General features: G+C 41.2%; 1 long non-coding RNA gene across 2 annotated transcripts in view; it reads left to right on the top strand.

Moving 5' to 3' along the window:
• The window catches only part of LOC307224435, a 173692-nt gene extending 158211 nt beyond the window's left edge, over nt 1-15481 (top strand). The window contains exons 2-7 of one of the 2 annotated variants that reach the window (XR_013842515.1): nt 988-1225; nt 2422-2530; nt 4987-5365; nt 7068-7167; nt 10401-10477; nt 13951-15481. This is a non-coding gene — a long non-coding RNA (uncharacterized lncRNA). Of the gene's footprint in view, nt 1-987; nt 1226-2421; nt 2531-4986; nt 5366-7062; nt 7168-10400; nt 10478-13950 lie in introns of both variants that reach the window. The other variant, XR_013842516.1, reaches the window with a different exon arrangement.
• Nucleotides 15482-15825: the final 344 nt, after the last annotated feature.

The following is a 15825-nucleotide window of genomic DNA, read 5'->3' as shown; positions in this document are numbered from 1 at the left end:
CATTACCAACAAAGATCAGTGCCACACTCTTTTCATCCACCCAGAGAACCACACCTAGTGGTAATAACATCCCTTTTATTTCTTAATGTTCTATTAAGTGAATGTTTACTAGCCCGAACTAGTCCAAAGTGATTGATGAAATGCTTATCTTCTTATAATGCACCTTAAGTCAGGGAGGTAAGTGCCAGAGGACTTATAATAATACTTACAATAATATCTCCAGGTCTCTTCCTTAACATCTCACTTTTAGTAGGCAAAACATCTGCTGGAGTTTCAACTAATCAGCTAATTATACTGAGAAGCATGGGCCATGAGAGTTAGACAAATTCATGCAGCAGAAGGCTATCTATGGCTATTAGATGTGATGGCTATGCTCTGCCTCTACAGTTGGAGCAAGTAATGTATCTGAACACCAGTTGCTGAAAACCACAGGAGCTGAGAGTGCTCTTGTGCTCGAATCCTGCTTGTGAGTGTCCCATAGGCAACTGGTTGGCTACTGTGAGAACAGGATCCTGGACTAGATGGGCCATTGGTCTGATCCAGCAGGCTCTTCTTATGTTCATGATTCACTAGGATCTTCTCCTGCTTAAGGTTCTAAAAAGCAGCTATGCAAAGATGGTGCAACATGCTTGCTGCAATCGAGCAAATCTTGATCTGGTCAGTGTCTAGAGGGAAGACCACCTTGGAGCTCTATGCATGTTTCCTTGAGTTCTGTGATGTTAGAAAGGTGGGATATAAATACAATACATGCTGTGATCTTCTACAATTCACAGCAGTCAAGAGTGTGCATATTATCACTTGTATTGCTAAATAGGGGCACTTCTAGACTGTCATTATTTTCAGGTGGGGATTCAATCACGCACTTGAAATCCAGGTTCTACAATTACAATTGACAGGGAGGTCTTGGGAACAAATTCACTTTCCCAGAAATACTGGATATTGGGAGGGGAGGGAGTAAAGCGTGTGGCAGGGAAATGCACCGGAAAGTTTGGTAACAGTTGCTCTGATGCAATGTCATCTACCCTCCCCACAAACAAATCAGAATAAGCAATACCCAACATTAGTCACACTTGGAGCAAACCCATTGGCATTAAGAAGTCACAACTAACAGGTCCATTAATTTCAATGGGTTTGCTCTGACTAAGGCACCATTATTCGGAGCCAACATTGTCTAGTATCCCTGCAAAAATCCAGATGAATGCTTAGTCAACAGGTAGTATGGAAGGTGCCCATCAAAAGGGGGCCACCAGGTGGCGCGTTGGAAGATGGCCGACAATAACATCTCTCTGACCCATACGAGGTAATTAAGGGGCTGCTATGGGAAGTATGCAGTCTTCCTACCCCCCCCAGGAGACGGGGGGCGCTGCCTTGCCAGCGATGTTCACAATGCACCCCCTGATCCGAGAGATGGGGGTGCCGAACACTTGGCACGAGCCCTCGGTGAAGTCAGATCTTCCTGACGCCGATTCCAATTAGCGCGTGCTAGTTAGCTTCAGCTCGGAATTATAATTGGAGACATACTATTGGAATGAAGCTGAAGCACATACATCAAGTAATGTTCAAGAGATAAGACTGCTGATTAATGGATCTCTGTGACCGGGAGTGACGGATGGATAAGTAAATCTTCTGATGAATCACCACTAGGAGACTGTATGTTTGGAATGAAGGGGGGGTGGAGGAAAAAACTTTTTTTTTCTTTGCACGATGTGATATTAATAACCCTTCACCCCAGATAGAAATAAGATCGTTGCGTTTTTACTAATCACAAGCAGGAATTCAAGAACTGTGTGGGATGGATTATAACAGGAGAGAGGATTGGTGAACGGTGAGAAAGAGGAAAATTTTTATGACGGAGTTTAAAAATGGCGTCTCGCCAAGACAGGCTTGCCGGAGAAAGAAGGACAGGGGGAGGAGAATCAGGATCATTCAAAAGAGAATGAATGTTGGAACGCAAGCTTGACCTGACAGAGCCTCCTGATTCATTTGATTTATTTGGCAAGCCTGAGAAAAGTAAAGGACAGACCGAAGATTAATTTTTTTTTTTTTATGGAAGCGTTGAACAGAGGCTGTCCCTGAGCGATATGATCTTTGGAGAGTACAAAACCGACACAGAGGATGCCTGTTTTCAATCTGCTTGTGAAAATTATCAGAGATCGCAAAGAAAGGAATATACGATAACAACAAGAAGAGAAAGAAAGTAATAAAGGACTATCTGGATTGAACTGGATAGAACTGTCTAATTAAAGCAGTAATATAAGTGATGTTTGGACTCGTTCGGAGTTTTGGACTCGTGCGGAGCTTGATGTATGGGTACCCCCAACAAAATTTAAAATTTGGCTGTATAATTTGGAACTAATGTGATTTGGATAATGTGATGTGATTGGCCTGTTAATAATTTTTTTTTTTTTTTAAAAAAGGAAGGTGCCCATCAATATGTGTATTGATTGAAGGATTATTTTTATTGCGGGGACTTTCTGGAATATCGTGCCTTCTGTCCCCATGCTTTGCATCACTGTAACAGGATCCCGAAGTACAACTATGTGGTGTAGTGGTTAAGAGCGGTGGACTCGTAATCTGGTGAACCGGGTTCGCTTCCCCGCTCCTCCATATTCAGCTGCTGGGTGACCTTGGGCTAGTCACACTTCCCTGAAGTCTCTCAGCCCCACTCACCTCACAGAGTGTTTGTTGTGGGGGAGGAAGGGAAAGGAGAATGTTAGCAACTTTGTTGGTTTTTTTATAATAATATTTATTAAATTTTGTATAACCAATAAAAAACATACATAATAACATAATATTTTCCATTATCCACATTTCATTCTCAATTTTGGACTTCCTCACATCTCTTGTTCCTGCTTTCTAAACATAAATTTTACCAGCAAATTATTAACTTAATTTAATTCATATAATATAATTTTCCAATATTTAATTTAATTTTGGGGTTTAACATACTCTTATTGAAGCTTAATCATAAAATATTACTTATCCCAAATTTATCTTTTCATCTTCCAATTGAATTTAAATTTATATTCTTTATAACTAGTTTGTTGAAGCCATGTTTTTGCTAATCTTACATCTTTCTTAACAATCATACAATTTACAATATTTTTGTAAATAGTCCTTGAATTTCTTCCAGTCTTCCTCCACCAGTTTTTCTCCCAGGTCTCGGATTCTGCCCGTCACCTCCACCAGTTCCATATAGTCTATCAGTTGCATCTGCCATTCTTCCAGTGTGGGTAGTTCTTGAGTTTTCCAGCTTTTAGCGATGAGTATCCTTGCTGCTGTTGTAGCGTACATAAAAAAGGTTCGATCCTTCTTTTGCACACTCTGGCCAACAATGCCCAAGAGAAAGGCCTCTGGTTTCTTAAGGAAGGTATACTTAAATACCTTTTTCAGTTCATTATAAATCATTTCCCAGAAAACCTTCACTCTAGGGCAAGTCCACCAGAGGTGAAAGAATGTTCCTTCAGCATCTTTACACTTCCAACATTTATTATCAGACACATGGTAAATCTTTGCAAGCTTGACTGGGGTCATGTACCACCTGTATATCATTTTCATAATATTTTCTTTCAGGGCATTACATGCCGTAAATCTCAAACCTGTGGTCCATAACTTTTCCCAGTCAGCAAACATGATGTTATACCCTATGTCCTGTGCCCATTTTATCATGGCTGATTTGACCGTTTCATCCTGTGTATTCCATTTTAACAGCAAATTATACATTCTTGCAAGTATCTTAGAGCTGGGTTCTAATAGTTCAGTTTCTAACTTTGATTTTTCCACCTGGAATCCTACCTGAATGTTAGCCACTTTGAGACTCCTTCGGGTAGTGAAAAAGTGGGATATCAAATCCAAACTCTTCTTCACTTAGAGTAGCTGACAGCTGTTCACTTCTATTGCAGGAATGGTGGTGGGAGAGAGTGGTGCAGTTAAAACTGTCGAGGAGAGATTATTCACTTCATTGACTTCATTGACTAAAGCCTGCCCCTTGTTTGCATAGCCCTTCTTTTTAATCCATATCACTTCAACTTGGATTTTGAAAACAAGGCATGGGGAACCTTCTGCAGCCAGGGCCAGCCCTACCATGAGGTAATATGAGGCAACTGCCTAAGGCAGCAGATTTCTTTTGGGGGGAGGGGGGTAGCAGCAGCACCTTGGACGTTCTTCCTAAACCCCCTTACCATCCCATCTGTTGGAGAACGGAGCTGTGCATGCTCCATTACATGTTCTGCCCACCCTAAATTAGCCTGCTGGTTTGGGTGCAGTGGAGGAGACCATCATTTTATTGGTGTTGTAAGTTTTAGTTTTCAGTCCAGTCTGTTTCTGTATGTGGAATGTGGGGAGGGAAACATCTTGTCCTTTGCTCCAGGCAGCAAGTTTCTGGGCATGCCCTGGCTACAGTTCCCATCATCCCCAACCATTGGCAGTGCTGGTTGGGCCAGTTAGTGGTTGGGGACCAACAATATCTGGAGGGCTATAGGTTCTCCACCTTTGCTTTACAGGGTCGGCATGTCTGTGTGTGTTTAGTTACAAAATGCACATCTGTAGAGTGTATGTTTAGGAAAAGCCACATTTTTAAAAAACGTACTCTTTAATGTCCACTAGAGGGAGAAAGGTTTGTGATTCAAATTCATATCCTAGAATTATACATTATTATTCCCATTTAGCAATGTCACCTTTAATTTGCAAAAAAAACCAACCATCTCTGTGTGTGTCTGTGTGTACACACAAACCAGTCGAATTGTTCAGATGTAAGCTTAACTCTTTAAAAAAATACCTAAACCTTTTCTAACTGAAATATTTAAATTTTCTCCTTTGATCCCCTTCTGGTGCTATGATGTTATTTTAACAGTTAATTCTGGAGTGTGTTTTATACTTATTTTTTTGTTTTCTGTACCCCACTGGTATTTTATGTGACTGCTTTATGAAATATTTCAAAATGGCAGATAGATATCCTAACTTCACATTCTAACTTTGCATTTGCAGGGAAGTCTACCCACCCACCCATGTGTAGAAGCCTTCACACCTGCACTTTGAAGTGGTATCCATTAGGAGCAGGTGCATCATGTGAACATGCCAATCATGTATCTTAATTCTCAGAGTGCACATATATGACCACAACAGAAATATCTTATTCCATGTGTGGTCTTGTAATCACTTGGATAAGTGCAGAACGTTTGGTTGGACACATATTAGCGATAGGACAAAAAAGAAAGAGTTAGTGAGGTGTGCAATCCTTTAACACCTATTGTTTGGTCATGCCGGTGGATGTGATGTGCTGGAAATGAAACGTATGAAGAAATGAACAGGAGGATAACCATGGAAGAAAAGTCTCGCCCGTGGCCCCATCATATGTATCACTGAGGTGAAGCACTTTAAACCACAAGCATAAAAATGGACAACTGAGTGTTTTCTGTTGAACCTTGGCTACTAATTCAGCCTTAATGCAGGTTTTTGGAACAAGTTTATTAACATTGTTATGTCGTTTCCTTGTCTGTTTGAATTTACATCCTGCTCTTCCTCTGAAGGAGCCCAGGATGGCAAAGAAATTTGCAATTTAAAAGCAAAGCAAAAAAAAGCAGAACAGTTAAAACACCCTAAAAACAATTACAATTAAAAACATTTGAAAAGTGGTTACAGTTACAAACTTCTTCCGTCCAATGATCTTGGGGTTGCTAGGAAGAGTATTTTTCAGCCAACAAATGCCAAGGTAAAGGGGGATTTTCCAAATTCATCCTGAAGGTTAATAATATTGCAGCAGGGTTCCTTTTAAGCCAGGAACTTGTGGCCTTCCCAGTGTTTTTGGACTACAACTCCTATGTCATTGGTCATGCTGTTGGGAGGTGGAGATAGACGAAATCTGAAAGGCCCCCAACTCCCCACCCATGTACTAGACCTTCCTTGAATTTTCAGCTTTGGTTTTTCAAAAAAAGTATTTTAAGTCTTGCAAAGCGTATCCACACTACTTCTTCTCCTGCTGATTTTCCATAGGGGGAAATTGCTCTGTAGCGCTCAATCAGAGCAAACAGCAATTCGGGTTTTCTGCAGATTGCTGTTTGAGAGCGGGTTTTTCCTGGAAGAGGAACGGGGCAAAAGGAAAACCACTCATACCCATGCTTTCTAGGCATGTGGAAGTGAGAGCGAGCCCTAACAGCACAATCCTATACATGTCCAGACAGGAGTGAGTCCCACTGAGTTTCAGTGGGACTTTATTCCTGGAAAGTGTGTATGGAAATGCAGCTTAAACCTTTCACTTGTGGCTATACCCTGTATAGAATGTTGATGTGTGTTTTAGTGTGGTTTTGGTTTATCGCTAAAATTAATTGGGCATGTTTTAAATAGTTGTTTTTAACTGTTTACTGATAGTTTTATTGTTATACTCATTTTGTAAACCACTGAGGTTTTTTTTTTGGGGGGGGGCTTACAGTCAAGCTGTGTATAAATTTTATGAAAGAAAGAAAGAAAGAAAAAAGAATTATTATTTTTTAAGTGCATACGGCACATTGTATTCTATCAATTGCTCTCTAGGAAGAAATACAGTTAAATCAAATAGGCTATTAGTCCTTATGTTGAGGTTCTTCTACAGTGATTTCCCCCAAAAACAACAACAACAACAACAACAACAACAACAACACCAGCCTGGCCACAGGTCTCCTTTTGTTCCAGGCAACTTTCTAAGTACCTTGTTCAAGTGTGCTGGGTTTGTGACACAGCAGCTAAATGTCCACTAGATGCCAGGCTTCCTTTGCACAGAACAGCAGTGCTATGGGCTTCAGGGAACATCACACAGCTATTTGGCAGAAAGAAACCAACCTTTTCCACTGAGGTTACTAGGGTTTTGGAGCTGGCCTTTGTAGACAGGGCTGTGTCCATACTCCATGCTTTATTTCATTTCTTTTAACCTGGTAGAATTCTACACCCTGGAAATGAAGCGCTTATAAATATGATAAACCTTTGATTTTTATTAAAAACAAAACAGAATATGTGTTGCAATTAAAATACACCTTTGACTATATTAGAGTCTTAATTTATGGATTGACACTCAGGGTTTTTTCTTTTAAGCACAGGGATTTTAGGACTTAATTTGGATGTTTCGTATATTTATTGGATGGTTGATTGAAAAGATGGTTTGATCATTGGTTGCAAGATACACTGCTTCTGCCACATGTAAGTCAAACCAATCAATTTTTCTCACATTGTTTCAAGTTTTGCAAATACGAAAAGAAACTGAGTCCTTGTGTTTTGCTTCTGTTGAGCGTCTCAGATGTAATACTTGCATGCACCCCCCCCCATTTTTAAAAAAATATTCTGCTCCCAAGAATCCTGTTTCTGTGAAACTGGATAGTTCCTAAGTTATACAAATTGAGAAGATGTGTAAAAATATTTAGCATTTTGAAATTGCTAAGACACAGGAGCAGCAAGCCCTGTCCACAACCACTGAATGTATTACTCAGTAGCATCCATGCTGACTGCTAGTATTTAAGTGGCATTGTTCACACTTTCAGGTATCATTCCTTCCAGTGGTGAATTCAGGTCATGAGTGCCAAAGAGAGAGGCATCTGCATGCTTAGGGGAACCCCAATTTTTTCAAAAGGCCAAAAAAAAATCATAAGGAAAAATACCCTAAACATAACTATGGAATGCTGACTATCTGTTGAGGGGGAGAGATGGAATGGAGCATGCTGATGGGAACATGGCTGGCTGCATGGCTGGAACACTAAGCAGGCGCAACATTTTGTCACAGGTCCCATGGAAATGTGGAGGAAGGAAAAGAGAGAAAGAGAAGAAAGCAGACATGCCCAGGAGACACTTTCCTATTCTGTGCTTTTCTTGCAGAACCAAGGCATATTCACAGCCTTGTTTATAACTGCATTCTGCCACCATAATGGCAGAAAGGAATTATTTTTTATGAATTAGCCAGGCACAGATAACTTCAGAAAATTAATATTACACATACGATGTAAAAAAGAAGGCTTTTCTGATTGATCACTAGGTTCAGAGTAGGTCAGTAAGGGCTTTGACTTGCACTTGTTTAACATTGGCGAATATGCAAAGGATTGCTGTTTCCCTCTAAATGAGGCCATAGGAATTTCAGACTGAGAATAAACATTACATTTCCCAGAAGACTTTTCTGTCCTAATCTTAGTTTTCTTTCATCAGTAACAGCTGCTGGATTGGGGTCAAGGGCCACATTGCCTCTTGGCCAACCCTCCAGGGGCCCTATGCAAAAGTGGGTAAAGTGAGCATGCCACCCACACACTCTTGTGTGCAGACACGCATAACACACATACATGCATCACAGAATCATAGAATTGTAGCATTGGAAGGGACTGCAAGGATCATGTGGTCCTTCTTCCTGGAATGTTGGAATCCTGCCCAAAGCACAACAGACACACATACAGCACACAATCCCACAGTACATATGTGGGATTAAATAAATGCACACACACAAACTTCTCTGTGGTGCATAGGATTGAGTCCAAATTCATAAATCACTAAAACTTGAACCATTTTTACAGCCTGATCTTATGGATTCAGCGAGACCCACTTGGTTAAATAGGACTTACACTCAAGTAAGACTGCCTAGACTCTTAACATCACTCTCCCACAAGTCCATTAAACCCAGAATCAAATATTCTTAACTGGATCACTGGTGATGGAATAGCAATGCCTTAGCAGTGGTCAACATGTGGGCAATACTTTGTCTTCTACTCACAGCTGGTTTTAACAAAACAGCTTGCTACTAGAGGATGAATATTCTGTGTTTGGATAGATAAATAAGGGATGTGATAGGGAAGCAGCAAGGGAGATTCAGGTGATAAGACTATAGCTCAGTGTCAGGGCTGTAAATGATTCCAGGTTCCATCTCTGGAATGTCCTGGGTTTGAATCCCTGCCTGTCAGTGTGGACAACGCCCAGCTAAGTGGACCAATGGCTTGACTTTGTACAAAGCACTTTTCCATGTTCCTGTGGCAGCAGAGGGATGGGTAAAGTGTGGTGCTGCATACTGAAAAGAAGGTGCAGAGGCAGGAGTGGGAGAAGGAAATTCAGGAAAGTAACTATAGATGAGCTTGTGCCGAATGGAGTGAGCGAGAAGGATGTAAGCTGAGACAAGGGAAGAGATACTACAATCCTATACCCCCTTACCCAAGAGTAAGCACCGTCCAACTCTATGGGACTGACCTCTGAGTAGATATGTATAGGATTGCACTGATAGACAGGGGCAGAGAGAGGGAGAATTTAAAAGGGTGGGTAATCAGCTTAATGGCGTATTTGAATACCTAGTAGACTCAAAAGTGCCCATTTAAGAGAAGCAGAGGAATTCACAGGTTTGTCATTGAAGGTTTTGTTTCGATTGCCCATTTACTTTACTGTCAGACTGTTTTGTTTAGAATTAGGTCATTTTGGTTTTTAAACTGTTGTGTGCCACTTTTGGCACTGGTAATAACACAAAGACAGTTTATAAGATTAAAAACAATAAAAACGCTGTTTAAAAGGGGCTATTCTGTAGCCACCAGCTTTCCAAATGTTCTTTCCTCCTTGCCTTCTGTCGTGTGTGTGTGTGTCTGCAGGGTAGGAGTCACCGATCCCTATGATCCAGGACTATTGTGAGCAGCACGAAATACCTGTTTCACAGGAGAAAAACGCTCAGAACCTCCCCCTCCTCCAACAACACCTAGAAAATACCTACAACCCCGCCGCCCAAATAAAACCACAGATAGAAAGCAGGCTACTCCTCCCCACCCCCTCAAAAAGGAATCCAACAAAATCCTTGGTTGTTGTTTTTTTTAAAAAAGAAAATAAATAGGAGGGTCACATGGCCTTGGCTGGCAACAAGGGTGCCATATTGGTCACAAATGCCAGATTAGGAACCCCATAAGGATATAAGAAGAGCCTACTAGATCAGGCCAATAGCCCATCTCATCCACTGGCCAACTAGAGGCCTGTGGGAAACCCACAAGTAGGACCTGAGCACAAAAGCCCTTTCCCCCCTGTGGTTTCCAACATACTGCCTCGGATCATGAAAGAAGAGCAAAGCCTTCCCCAAGTGTAGGACCCTATATTTACCTCAGGCAGTATCTATGCATGTAGATTTACCTGAAATTAAATCCTCATTAAACACAGACTGGCTGACTTCTGGTTGATCTTGGGAGGTTGCTAGTGTGCCCAGTGTCCTCAAGGGGACAAAGCTAGCCTTGCGCATTCCCACAAGACCCTGCCACAGTGAATGCCAGAAGAGAGCTTATGGCCCCGTCCTTCCTAAAGCTTGCTTTGAGCCAGGACTTAAGACCTCGATCTGCTTTGAATGCCACCGTGTAGCTTTGGAAGATATGAAGTAATAACAGAAAAAGTTAAAACAAAACAAGACAAAAGGCCATTCTGATTATCTTTTCCTCCAGGCTGAGGAACCAGAAGCAGTCTTTACAAGCCTAGAATTCAAGGGGAAGGTTTTTATGTCAGTAGATTTGGCTTCTAGGCAAGTATAAGCCCTGGCACATCTCTCTCTCTCTCTCTGCTTAGCACCTGTTCCATCATCTTTTGGTTTGGCATGATTTGTTCTTGAAAAAGCCCATGCTGGGTGCTTCTTAACCCCTTCCTTGAAACGCTTGCCAACTCACTGTTCAAAGATCTCCCTGGGCATGGCAGCCTCTGATTATAGAGTGCCACCACACTCATCAAGTGGGAATGAGGTTGGCAGCAGCATTGGCAACAAATATTCTTTTTTTAAAAAAATAGAACGTATTCATTTACTGCTTAATATATAAAAAGGAGCCCCTAAGTGGTATAATCACAGGGCAGAGATTAGAAATCAGTGTCAATTCATATGAAGAATACAACAATGAAATTCAAATATGACCAAAATGCTAGGCGAAAAACAAACAACTAAGAGGGTGCGTAGCTTTTATGCGTACTCCATATAATGAGGGAAATTTTGTTTGTTTGTTTATCTATTACCTACCCTTCCACCTCGGGTGATTTGGGACATGAGCTCACTTTCCTGAGTCAGATGGCACCATTAACAAGGCATCTCAAAGTGGGACAGGGATGGCTTTATTCTCTCCCAGCCCCCCCTTTTATTTTCTGAGAAGTGAAAGCATGCTGAGTTGGGAAACACTCTGACCTTGAGAGGGAGAGGGAGGGGGATCTTTCCTTTGGACAGACAGGCCTAGCTTTTAATTATTTTCTGAGTCCACTCCAATAATGGTGATTTGGACCAAGGGGGATTTTGAATTAAATAAACAGAGTTGTTCTTCATGCAGGTTGTTAGTCTCCATGTCTTGGCTGTGAAAGCAAGGTTTAAGAGGGTAGAGTTAGACTACAGTGGTACCTCGAGTTACAAATGCCTCAGGTTACAAACGCTTCAGGTTACAAACTCCGCTAACCTGGAAGAGTTACCTCGAGTTGAGAACTTTACCCCAGGATGAGAACAGAAATCGTGCCGGCGGCTCAGCAGCAGCAAGAGGCCCCATTAGCGAAAGCACGCCTCTAGTTAAGAACAGTTTCAGGTTAAGAACAGACCTCCGGAACAAATTAAGTTCGTAACTAGAGGTACTGTATTAGGGTGGTCTGCTCCATTTCCAACTGTTATTTTGTCTAACAAACAATAAAAAGCCCTTTCTCTCATTTCTTCATGGGGGATATTGCCAGGAAGGAAGGGTGGTGGGAGAGAAAAACACTTTGATTTCTCCAGTTAATTTATAGCAAAGATAAAATTACCTAGCATGATAGTCCCTGGACATGTTTTTCTGAGGTTTGGTAGATTTCTTACGCAGGGACTCCTCCCTCATGTTCCCCGTTTTCAAACTGTTGTCCATAGCAAGTAAGGGAAAGGAATGTTACCCAAAATAGTAAAGTCTTGCCTAGGAAGAGGGATTGATTGTTATACCAATCTTGGAATTGCACCTCTCTGGAATAGGCTGCAGATGGACATTGTTGAGGAACTATACAGTCGTACCTTGGTTGTCAAATTTAATCTGTTCCGGGAGTCCGTATGACTCCCGGAACCGTTCGAAAACCAAGACGCAGTTTCCGATTGGCTGCAAGAGCTTCCTGCACTCAATCGGAAGCCGCAGAAGCTGTGTCGGACGTTCGGCTTCCAAAGAACGTTCGAAAACCAGAACACTTACTTCCGGGTTTTTGGCATTTGGGAGCCAAAATGTACGTGTACCAAGGTGTTCGAGAACCAAGGTACGACTGAAATTGGCTGCATATCCTTGAAACTTGTCCACTCCGTGTTTGCAAACGCAGAGTCTCACTTTTGATTGTAAGGGGTTTTGCTGGGGGATATGTAATGGGTGACAACATGAGGAATGTTCACACATTACATTCAACAAGTGTACAATCTGTGTCCCTGTGTATGCAAACAGTTGAGCTGTTCACTCATATAGTTATTCACATGTATCATTCAATGAGTGTACAGTCTGTGTGCATAATAGCTGAGCTGTACAAATCAACACCCTGTACACTCTTTCACACAAACACTTGTACATATGTAGAGATTCCCTACATTTCTGTATGTGTGAACAAACCTAGAGTTGCTGCAATAGAGTTTACTCTCCATGGAAAGTGTGAGTCAGCATTAAACGTTACCCATCATAGCTATTGGAGACAAAAGCAAAGATCTTTTAGTCTCAACCCGGTTATTTGTTTTCCTTTTTATAATGGTGCCATCTTCGGAAGATAGAGACATTTATTTATTCATGCATCTCAGTGAGTGGTAAATGAGGCATGCTTGCTCAACTTGTTTCGGATGGAAATTAGTCTAATTAATCCATGCAGCTAAAGAATAGTTGTTCTATTCCAGTACAGAGCAAGTCTGATGTAGCTGATATTTTATGGCCATTGTTGTGTACTTCGTAGGACCAGGATATCCCTCTGTTCTGTAGCAAATTTTCATGGAGTAAAGCAATGTGTCAACAATATATCCTGTTTGTAAGATTTCTAATATGTGAAATTGAATTTCTTTTGTAGATGTTTCCTTGCCAAGTAATGTTTTAGAATGGACATTTGCTTTTCTGTTTAGGATAGGCTTATGTACATTTTCATGTACTGAAGGAATGGAGAAGCTATTTACTGCTCCATATTTTATGTGTAGTTTCCTCCGAATCTATTACTTTCATTTTAGTTTGATCTTTTATAAGTTGTTGTAGAGCTGTAATTTTTTTTAAAAAAATATTGTGTGTGTTTTGTGTTGCTTCACAGTAGGCAGGACTAACAGCCAAAATAAGAGCAAACTTCCCGTGAGGTGGTTGTGTTGAAGTGCATGACTTGAAGGATTTATTATTATTTCTAATTACACAGAGCAACTTGGACATTTTGCAAAAGGCACTTCCAATGAGCTGCTCAGCTAAAGAAAACAAATTGCTTTCCTGGTTTAAGCACAGTGATTTCTGCACGCACACACATGCACACCCAAAACAAACATATATCAGATACTGACAAATCTTTTTAATTGATAAGAATCACATCCCATAATGAATTTACATTCTTTGACTGAACAATTCGGCCCTTGACGCCAACCTCTGAGGGAGAATATTGTGGTCATGGTGTCTGAACAGTGCGGTAGCTATGGCTACGTATATAATTCTTAGCAATGGAAAAAAAGTGACAATGACATTAAATTTAATCAGGTTCCCCTTTTCGGTAGTTCCCACTGGGATGAGCCACTAGTGTCCTGCCTTAAATATTCAGAGCTTTCAAAGTTTGCATGCGTTTTTATGCTAGGACAATATCCTGCTAATAGAGAACAATGGAACTGTCATGTATATCTGGCCTGAGTAGCCGTAAGTCTGGATTTCACTAGTATAGGGATATTATGATTGCTTCTTTAGCAATTGTCCTTACGTTAGCCTTCACTTAGGAAGAAGAAGAAGAAGAAGAAAGAAGGGCCGTGATGAAATGTAGGGACTAAAATATAATGCGCCTGTCTATTTTCCTTTTGGAATATAGATCAGAGACGACTGTCCTTTTTTTAAAAAAAAGAAGACAGAGCTTTATTTCCAGTCACACTTCATCTGATATAAATGAACCAGCATTGAAGATCACATGGTTGAATGCTTTTGGAAACACAACCCAACATACATTAAGAAAAAGGAGACTGGAAAGCCTGACTCTACAAATGAAAAGCATCTCCTCCTTCAAATCTACCATAAGATTTGTGAAGTGGAACTACCAAGAAGATGTTTAAAGAGTTGTTTGTAGTATTCATTTTAACTTCATGCGTTCTCAAGCTGAATCCACCTCATGATTAAACACAAAGAGTGTGTGTTTACTAGTTACGCTATGCATTTTGACCTGCTTAGTTTTATGAGAACGTGGTGTGACATTTATTACTCTAGTAAAGGGAAGGGAAGCTGTGTTAATCATAAAGGTACAAGAAAATTAGCCTCCTAAGTCTAGAATTCCTAATTAAGGCTGAAATCCTAAGCATAGTTTTCCTGGAAGTAAGCCCCCTTAAACACAGTGATTACATCTGTGCAAATAGGTGTGTGGTTGCATCTTAAGAGTTTATAGGGAGTAAAATACAGAAGGAGTTCAAAAACGCTGTTGTGAAAGTATTGTAAGATCGGTTTGGATCATTTTTCAGACAGGGTTGGGAGTTCTGGTTGACTAATCAGACAGAATAATCAATTAAAAGTATTTTGATCAACATTTTGTATCTAATTTATTAGTACATTTTAAAAAACCCACTTATGACTAAAAATCCATGCATTTTTGGTTAAGCTTTACTCATAGTTTGTTGTTGTTGGCATCAGTCTGTCTTGAGAGACAATGGAGTGCACCTCCAGGGTGAAGCCAAATTGCTGTGTTAGCATCCCTGAAGTGACCTCCCCGGGGCACAAGCACGGACAGTGTGTATGGATGTCCTGGGCAGAAATTAATGGACTTAACTTGGTCATGTTCATTCACTGCAGTGGGTCTACTCTGAGTAAAGCTGTGTGGACCACTTTACACTGAAACACATTTTCCATATTATGGCCAATTCACCCGAGTTTCTCAGTGCAAAATTTTGAACTAGATCTTCTTTAATTTGCAATGTGTTGCAGGAGAGAGAGGGAGAGGAGTAGTTTTGCCCATGGGGGGGGGGAATAGCCCTTCTGCATTCCAAACAGTAGCTTCACCACATTCCTCTTCTGAACATGTGGATGGTCTCCAAGTGAAATACATGGGAAAGCACAGCTGTGCTTGCTGACAACAGCCAATCCGGTGTCTCTTATCTCAGCAGCTGAAGGCTTGTGATACAATGCTGATTGCAAGCACTGCGGAGTTTATCAATTTTCCCTCCACCTGATCACTTATCACATCAAGCGTTAGATTAGGCAGTCGAGAAGGGCCACAACTGAGTGATAGAGCACCTATGCTGCAGGTACAAAGTCAACTGAATTTCCAGATAGGGTCAGGAAAGCTGGTTTTCTTATGTCTTGGAGCAAGAGGGGATCAACCAGTGGGGTTTGTGATCATTTCCTTGGGTGGGATTGCTGCAGCAGCGAAACTTTGGCTGCTTACTGGGAGTGGGAGAGATTGAGCTTTTGCAGACATCCTGGCAGAGCCAATCCATGAATGCACCTGCACAGCCCCACCCACCCTGCGGTCTTGTCCCTCCCCTTCCTGATAAGTGGCAGAAACTTTGCTGCTGGGAGACTATTGCTAATGCCCTTGCCTCCCTTGGTGACCTGCTCCTGGTCTGGAAAACTGCTGTCAATTAAGCACAGAGATAGATGGACCAATCGCCTGGCCTGCTATAAGGCAGCTTTATGTGTCTCATAGTCATGTAATTTTATTTAGGAGACTTCACTCGGTTGGTGCGTTTGCTTTTTACTATGC

This window comes from Podarcis cretensis (assembly GCF_951804945.1).
Source record: "Podarcis cretensis genome assembly, chromosome: 9".
Taxonomy (NCBI): Eukaryota; Metazoa; Chordata; class Lepidosauria; order Squamata; family Lacertidae; genus Podarcis; species Podarcis cretensis.
Note: the sequence above shows the minus strand (reverse complement) of the source record. Positions and strands in the feature narration are given on the sequence as shown.